We start from the raw sequence: 9,878 nt of genomic DNA on the forward strand, positions 1-9,878 counted from the left end.
TTGCATGGCTAGCCTGTGACCTTGTATACACAAGAGACTCGAACTTCTTGTTCTGTGATGGATTCAAGACCTGTACATCTGCCACTGTCACCAGCCATGGGGCTTTATGTTAACAACACGAGTCTCCCTAGTACTAGTTATTTATTTATAGATTTTTTTGAGAACTTGGACCTAAAACAAGTTCAAGTTCAGTATCTACTGGGATGACTGTAGCTTCAATAGGAAGGGTGAGGGTGAAAAGCTCACCTGCAACTGATTAACATCCTTATCCGCATCTGACTACCATGTCACAACGTCATTCGCAATGTGACATGATTACAACGCAGTTACATCCCCATTACTTGTAACCAACACTAATAAGATGCAAATGCGAAATGTGGGCAGGGCCTAGTTATCACCATGAATGAACAATATGGTTATGTATATATGTCATCACCTCATAACGCTTCTCGCAGTGGTGTCATATACCACCATGGCAACTGGTGTCATGGCGTTGCACGCAGCTAACAGTTTTTTGTTGTACACTCGAGCCATGCAAATGATGGTGACCATCACCAAACTAAACCATTACATCGATCACGGCCTTAAATCACATGTGCGCGACTCAAGCATTTGGTTACTTCATCAAACAATTATTTCAAAAACTTGATTATATCTGGGTGATATAATAACACAAATTACCAGTGTTGAATGGTTATATTCTTGTAGCGTTTGTAATTTACACTGTTACTAAATTATAGTTTACTAAAGAACACCCATTTCTTTTTTGAAGACATTTCTATGATAGCTGTGCTTTTTTTCTCTATCGCCCTCTTTTTGACACTAAATGCCTTATGACGGTGTACCAACCGTGTTTCACACAATTGTACATAATTCCTTTTGTATATATTATGCTTGTATCTTCGCTCTTCCCTCGCACTAAAACGAACATGAAAATTCATGTCTGGTTTTTCCTCTGTAATATTGTCTGTCTTGTGAACTTGTTATGTCCTGTTGCCTTGAGGTTTTGTATATAAGGAGAGTGTTCTACAATAATATAACTCAGTCGATTGCTTCCTGCCTTTGAGTTCACAACCCTCTCTCGGCTCCGTCACATTGGTGACCCCGGAAGTCGACTCGGTCCCACTGCCTTCCACCCCCACCTCCCTCGCCCCTCCATCGTTAGTACTATGGCGGACTCTACTACAGCAGTTGGCGCTGCGGCCGCCCCATTGAAACTTTCACCGTTCGCCAGGGGAGAAGCATTTGCTTGGTTTCAGCGCGCAGAGGTCCAGTTTCGCATCAACGGCGTGACTCACTCAACCACCAAAGCAGATTATGTTCTCGCGGCGATACCCGAGGACACCTTCCCGGAAATATCCGACTGGCTTTGTGAACAAGGAGACACGCCAATAGCGTATAACGCCCTCAAAACATACCTTCTGCAGCAGTACTCGCTGTCGCCAGCCGCCCGTGTAGCAAAGTTTTTTCAGCTCTCGCAACAACCGTTGGGGGACCAAAGGGCTTCGCTTGCCCTCAGGGAAATGACCAGTATCGCTCGCCTTCAACCTGTCGCAGACGGCTCTCCTCGTGAGGTGAACTTACTTCGTGCCCTTTGGATACGCCGTTTACCCGGACCTATACGCGCTGCCATACCCAATGTCGATAGTTTACCCATAAAGGACTTGATGACCAAAGCAGACGCCCTTATGGACAGCCACTTCAAGACCTCCATCAACGCCTCCACCCCTGACGAAGAGGATGCCTATTCAACGTCAACTGAAGCTGACATAAATGCCGTAGGACATACACGCCCACACCATGACGTGCCGAAGCAGAGACAAAGCCGCCCACCACCCACCAATCGCTCGCGCCCCAACAAACGACTTCTACAGCCACTTACTACCTCCCATCCGCCGCAGTTTTGCTACTACCACTTCAGATTCGGGGCAACTGCGAAGAAATGTGCCGAGGATTGTCAGTGGCCAAAAAACGTGTAAGTAGGCCATCGCTCGTGGCGGTGGCCTCCCGTGTTTCTAATCTTTTCTTTTTACAGGATGCAGGAACGGGCGTGCGATTTTTGGTAGACACGGGTGCTTGTCGTTTTCTTTTGCCAAGGAAACTCTTCAAGACACGACGTAGTCTGTCTACATCTGCCGACGTCCGCTTGGTAGCTGCCAACGGATCTGCGATACCCACCTACGGTTACGAGAACCTCACATTATCGTTTGGAAACAGTAAATTCAATTGGAAGTTTCTCGTTGCTGACGTCACCATGCCAATCCTCGGTGCGGATTTCCTCTCTCATTTCCACCTTCTGGTCGATGTCGCCCACCGACGATTGGTCAACGCAGACTCGTACTTGTCGACACCTCTTCAACCCGCCCCCTCTAACCTCGCTCTCCACATTAGCGCACCCACGGATGCCTACGCCCACCTCCTCACGTCGTACCCGGAAGTTTTCCGTTCAGAACTTCGCCAAGCGCCCACGGTTCCTGCCAAGCACGGTATTTATCACCATATCAAGACGACGGGACCCCCAGTCTTCGCAAAATTCAGACGTCTGGCACCGGAACGATTGGCAGCCGCCAAACAGACGTTCGCCCAAATGGAGGAAATGGGCCTTTGCCAAAAGGCCTCCAGCCCATGGTCGTCACCCTTACACATCGTTCTGAAGAAAGAAGGCTCCCTCCGTCCGTGCGGGGATTACAGGCGCCTGAACATGCAAACAGAACCGGATCACTACCCTCTCCCAAACATTGCCGACATGACCGCCTACCTGCACAAAGCAAAGTTTTTCTCTACGCTCGATCTCCTGAAGGGGTATTATCAGGTGCCTATGAACCCAGAAGACATCCCTAAGACTGCCATCACCACTCCGTTTGGTACATACACCTTCAATTACTCCTGTTTTGGCCTTCGTAATGCTGGGGCCACGTTTCAACGTCTCATGGATGGCATCTTAGGGGACCTCCATTTCTGAGTATGTTATGTGGACGACATACTTGTGTTCTCCTCCTCAAAAGAGGAACACCTCCGTCACCAGCGCATCGTGCTCGACCGCCTGCAACAAAACGGCCTTGTAGTCCGGTACGACAAGTGTACCTTTGGCGCCAACGAAGTATCGTTCTTAGGGCACCGCATCACTCCTGAAGGTGTCCACCCCCTCCCTGAGAAGGTAGCAGCCGTTCAGAACTTCCCCGTGCCCTCGACCGTCAAAGCTCTGCAGGAATTCTTGGGCATGATCAACTATTATCACCGTTTTCTGCCAGCCATTGCCGCCACTCTTGCTCCCCTCTACGCCTCCCTCAAGGGCAAGCCGAAGGACCTGAAGTGGGGTCCCCTTCAAGAAGCAGCCTTCTGCAATGCAAAGAAGGCCCTATCAACTGCTGCGGCTCTCACTTTTCTTATCCCACACGCCCCTCTACTTCTCTCCACCGATGCCAGTGACGTCGCTATTGGTGCAGTACTCGAGCAGGTGGTCAAAGGCTCGCCCCGCCCATTGGCCTTCTTCAGCAGAAAACTGTCCAAGGCAGAATCGGGTTATTCTACCTTCGATCGAGAATTGCTGGCGGTGCACTTGGCTGTCTGTCACTTTCGCCATTTCTTAGAAGGTACGCCCTTCGTCATTCGCACAGACCACATGACTCTGGTGCACGCCCTCACTCGACAGTCTGACGCCTGGTCTGCCCGTCAACGCCGACATCCCTCCAATACGTCCCTGGGAAAATAAATCCCGTTGCCGATGCCCTGTCAAGAAACACGTTGGCTGCCGTTCAACTGGGATTGGATTACAACGCCCTGGCTGAAGCCCAACGACAGGATCCAGAGTATCAAGGTTGTAGGACATCCTGCACGTTCCTCCGTTGGGAAGACTTTCCCCTCTAAGACTCCAACACCACCCTCCTCTGTGACGTCAGTACTGGTAGACCGCGACCTTGGATTCCTGCTCCCATGCGCCGACAGGTGTTTGATTTCATTCACGGCCTTTCACATCTCTCGTGCCGTTCTACTGCACAGCTGCTGAAGGCAAAGTTCATTTGGCATGGCATTTCTAAGGATGCTAAGGATTGGGTCCGTGCCTGTACTTCTTGCCAAACTTCCAAAGTACATCGACACACGGATTCAGGAGTGGGCACCTTTCCTCAACCTCAGCGTCATTTCGCACACATTCACGTTGACGTTGTAGGCCCCCTACCCACATCACAAGGACATCGTTAGCTGTTTACCGTCATCGACCACTCCACTCGTTGGCCTGAAGCCATTCCCATGGAAACTGCAACGTCCGCCTCATGTACATCTGCCTTACTCTCTGGATGGATTTCAAGATTCGGTATCCCTGAGCATATTACTTCTGACAGGGGAACCACTTTCACCTCTCAATTGTGGACGTCATTAGCGAATCTCCTGGGCATCACCCTACATCAGACAACGGCCTACAACCCTGCTGCCAATGGAATGGTTGAACGTTTTCATCGCACCCTCAAAGCAGCTTTGATGTCCTGCTGCAAGGATTGCAACTGGTTTACTCAGCTTCCCTGGGTCCTCCTGGGACTAAGGACCACTCCTAAAGACGCCCTCGACGTCTTGGCAGCTGAAATGGTGTATGGCGACCCGTTGGTCGTCCCTGCCAAATTTTTTCCTTCTACAACCTCCTCCGACGATCTCCAGCGCATACGTCACGTCGTGGGAAAATTTACTCCGTGCCGCCAGACTTACAAGCCCCCAGCGAAGCATCACATACCAACGGACTTGCACTCTGCAACGCACGTCTTCCTGCGCAACGACACCAGCAAGCCACCACTAACGCCCCCTTACACGGGCCCTTTCCTTGTGATCCGACGCAGTCCGAAAGCATTCCTCCTAAACATTCGGGGCAAAGAAGACTGGGTCTCCATTGATCGTCTAAAACCTGCTTATCTTCTGCCAGATGACCCGCCTACAGTTCGCCTCTCTAGATCAGGGCGCCCTATTTAACATGTACAGTATGTCATTTTTAGGGGGGGAGCCATGTACCAACCGTGTTTCACACAATTGTACATAATTCCTTTTGTATATATTATGCTTGTATCTTCGCTCTTCCCTCGCACTAAAACGAACATGAAAATTCATGTCTGGTTTTTCCTCTGTAATATTGTCTGTCTTGTGAATTTGTTATGTCCTGTTGCCTTGAGGTTTTGTATATAAGGAGAGTGTTCTACAATAATATAACTCAGTCGATTGCTTCCTGCCTTTGAGTTCACAACCCTCTCTCGGCTCCGTCACAACGGTCTATACCCACAAATTTTCTTAGCTCATTAAGCCCTTTTCTCCTTTTCCCTGCTCTGTTTGCAGTTTCTACGATCCCATTCTGTTATTCTTGTTGTCCATCTGTTGTCTGCAATTCCTATTTTATATCTTGCCCATGTCCATATCTTTTTCTTATATTATAGAATATCTTATACTTTAGTTTGCTTTCATATTGATGTTGCTCTTTTTCTATCCCCTAGTGTTAATCTATTCATTATTTTTTCCATAGCTATTTGAGTTTTAACTAGCTCATGCTCTAAGGCTTTAGTAAGGCTCTAAGTTCCTGACACTTAATTTAATAATAGTAGGACCATCTAATTAAATAAATTACTTTTCTTTTTGAAGAAAGTAGCATTTTACTTTTCATAATCTCATTTTCTTTACAAAAGGCTCTCTATCCCAGACTTATCCTTCTTTTAATTTCGGTCTCATGTCTTGGGGAAACACTTACTGTCTGTCCTAAGTATGTATATTCATTGAGAATATCTAGAGGTTCCTCCATAACCCTTATTTGTTGTCTCTTTGAATTTTCATTTTACTCATATTTGTTTTGAGTCTTACATATAATATTTCTTTATTGAAATTTCCTATCATCTTTTACAATTCCTCTTATAGCTAACTAAATAGAACTACTTTATGTCATTTGCAAATTTTAGATTATTAGGATATTCCCCATTAATGTTAATTCCTAGATTTTCCCATTCCTAAAACTTCTAGGCACGCTGTGAATAATTTAGGAGAGGCAGTCTCTCTGTCTAACTCATTTCTCAATTGGGATTTTCTCACTATCTTTATGTAGTTTTAAAATTGTTGTAATAAAAATGTGGATATCTCCATGTGTTATAACATAAGACCCCTCTGATGGTCCAGCACTTTGCTGCAGTAGAGGGGCTTGAGTGTCCCAATGATGGGCTGGGCAATGGCGGTGGGGTAGTTTATCCACCCTGGCAGGCTCAACCATACCGCTAAGGCCAGTTCTGAGAGACCAGACCAAGACTGGACCCCCTATAGGCCTTCTCCTTTATTTTAAGATAGGCAAAGGCTAGGAGAAGGAAAACTCCAAAATCAAACCAAACAAGACCCCAACGGCGGAGCTTCCCAGCTCCGGCGGAAGAGGGCAATGCCTGTCGGGCAGGCAACAAGGCAGGCCTTGACATAACAAGAACCCGGCAGCCCGATGCAACCAACATCGGAGAAGCCGCCTGTCTCATATGTCTTGAGCCGCGGTGAAAACGATGTGGGCCAAGTGTGTGTGCGTGGCCGTTGCAAAGCCACGACCACCCAAAACAATATACCCAGCTACTGGCATTCTGTCGGTTCCTCCACCCTTCTTCATCTCTTTCTCACCATCATCATCATCATCACCACCAGCAAGTCCTGAGGCGACAGCACCGTGGGTGAAGGGGGCAGGCCTGGATAGCTGGAAGCCCTTAGCCCACAACTGCACTCAGGCGGCGAGTCTAAGATTCAGTCACTCTCTGGTGACGGTGCCGTGACACCAGAGTTCGGTAGCTGGACCCGTGACTGGGCTGGCCTATTGAGGACACCGCAGCCCACCCCACATGGGGAGGCCCCTAGAAAAAGTGGGGTAAACATCGGACACGGCAAACCCGTCTGGTCAGCTCACCGCGGCTGGCGGACATCCCACTAGTGCGGTCGAAACAACAAGAAAAAAATATTAACCTTAGGTGCGTGGAATATCCGCACCCTCCAAGACGTGATGAACACCAACCGCCCGGAACGACGTACAGCCCTCGTCTGCAAGGAGCTAGCCCGCTTCAATGTTGATGTGGCGGCTCTTAGCGAGACCAGACTACCCAAAGAGGGCAACATCAGGGAAGCTGGAACAGGCTACACCATCTTCTGGAAAGGCAAGGCCCTAGAGGAGCCTCGCATCCACGGTGTCGGCTTCGCCATCCATTCCCAGCTAGTGCAGCAGCACAACTTTGCTCCCAAGGCCATCAGTGAGTGCCTGATGACTGTCCGCATCCCCATCACGCGGTACAGACACCTCACCCTGATCTCTGTCTACGCCCCGACTATGACCTCAACCGACGATAACAAAGCTGCCTTCTACACCCAGCTCGACCGCACCCTCCAGGCAGTGCCCGCCAATGGCAAGCTCGTTGTGCTTGGCGACTTTAATGCCCGAGTAGGCAAAGACCATCGCCTGTGGGAGGGAATCATCGGCCGCCATGGTATTGGAATTTGCAACGCCAATGGTCAACTCCTACTGGGTCTGTGTGCAGAACACCAACTTGTGGTAACCAACACCATCTTCCAGTTACCAAAGCGACAAAAGACCACATGGAGACACCCACGGTCTAAACACTGGCACACCCTGGACTACGTCCTGCCCAGAGCCAGAGACCGAGGAGACGTCCGCATCACCCGATCCATGCCCGGAGCGGACGACTGCTGGACGGACCACAGACTCCTCATCTCCCGACTCTCCGTGACGACCCTACGACCACCCAGAAGGACACCTGACAGCGTACCACACCAACGCTTGGATTGTAGTAAGCTCCGCAACCCACAGGTGGCACAGAACTACAAGGAGGCCTGCGAACAATACCTCGCAGACCCCGTGGGTCAGGCCACTGTTGAGCACCACTGGACCACCCTCAGAAACGCCGTGGCCCGTGCCGCGGAGGAAACACTAGGCTACACCACCAAGAAACGGCAGGATTGGTTTGATGAGAATGATGCTACCATCTCTCTTCTCATTGAAACCAAACGACAAGCACGCCTGACTTTGGAAAACCAACCAACACCAGCTAACAAATGTGCTCACAAGGTGGCTGAAGCTGGTTGCCAAATAGGGATCCGTGAAGCCCAGAACACCTGGAGGCAAAGAAAAGCTGCAGAAATACAGAGTTTCGCTGACCAACGTGACCTGCGCAGCTTCTATGCAGCAACAAAGGAAATATTCGGTCCCACACGGTCTTCAGTGGGCAGCCTAAAGGACGTGGATGGGGCCACGACAATCACCGACAGCGAGGGCATCCTGGCCAGGTGGAGGTCTCACTTTGAGAACCTCCTCAATGACCAAGCAGACACCCCAGACGATCTCCTGCGAATGACCTCGCAGCATCCCGTCCGTCACTGGATGGCACTACCACCCTCCATCCATGACTTCAACAAGGCCCTGCAGCGCATGAAGCCCGGCAAAGCCCCAGGGCCAGACAACATCCCGTTGGAGCTCCTCACTCACGGTGGCCCCGGCTTGAGGAACCGTTTGATGCTCCTTATACTGAAAATATGGGAGACCAAGACCGCCCCCCCCCCAGTGACTTCCGCGATGCAAACATCATTACCATCTTCAAGAAGGGAGACAGGGAGAACTGTAACAACAACCGGGGAATATCACTACTAAGCATCGCGAGTAAGATTTTCGCTCGGATTCTCCTTGACCGCCTCCTTATTCTCACAGAAGACGTCCTACCAGAGTCCCAGTGCGGCTTTCGACTTTCCCGCGGGACCATAGACATGATCTTCTGTGCGCGACAACTACAAGAGAAGAGCCTTGAACAACAACAGCCCATAATGTTCATCTTCTGGGATTTGAAAAAGGCCTTCGACAAAGTACCTCGACCTGCCATGTGGGCTGTCCTCAAAAGATATGGCTGCCCACCCGATTTTGTCAAGCTGGTGCGTGCCCTCCATGACGGAATGGTTGGGAGAGTCTGCCACCAGAACTCTCTTTCAGACCCATTCCCCATTAACGGGGGCCTGAAGCAGGACTGTGTTCTGGCCCCAACGTGTTTCTCGCTATACACCGCAGCAATGCTCAACGAGATTCCCCCAGACACACCCTCAGTTGACCTACGTTTCCGCATGGATGGAGGCGCTTTCAACCTCGCTAGACTCCGCGCCAGAACCAAGACCACCTTGTGTGCAGTGCGAGAACTGCAGTATGCTGACGGCAATGCCACCCCAGGTCAGATGGCAGAGGACCTGCAGTCGTTAGCTGATGCATACAACTCTGCCTACGAACGTTTTGGGATGCAAGTCAACACAGACAAAACCAAGATCCTCGTCCAACATCCACCAGGACTGATGCTCCCAAACTTCAATACCACAGTGAATGACCAACCGTTAGAACAGGTGGACCAGTTCTCCTACCTAGGGAGCATCCTAACATCATCTCCCACAAGCAAAAAGGACGTGGAGAACAGGAACAGGGCAGCCCACTCCGCCTTTGGCCGACTCAACTGCCGCATATTTAACAACCACACACTGACAATGACCACCAAAATAATGGTGTTCAGGGCAGTAGTCCTCTCCACGCTCCTGTATGCATGTGAAACATGGACGCTATATAGAAACGATCTTAAAAACCTAGAACGCTTCCAACAAATGAAACTGAGGCAGATCTTGAAAATCCCCTGGGAGAGCCACACCACCAACATTGAAGTCTTAGAACGTGCCTCGCTGACCAGCGTGGAGGCCACCATCATCCACCACCGCCTCCGCTGGATAGAACACGTGCATAGGATGGATCCATCTAGACTCCCAAAGAAAATATTCTACGGAGAACTGACCCTGGGCACCAGACCACGAGGAGCCCCGAAAATGCACTATAAAGATCAACTAAAGCGCACCCTGGC

The sequence above is a fragment of the Palaemon carinicauda genome, chromosome 40 (assembly GCF_036898095.1).
Source record: "Palaemon carinicauda isolate YSFRI2023 chromosome 40, ASM3689809v2, whole genome shotgun sequence".
Taxonomy (NCBI): domain Eukaryota; kingdom Metazoa; phylum Arthropoda; class Malacostraca; order Decapoda; family Palaemonidae; genus Palaemon; species Palaemon carinicauda.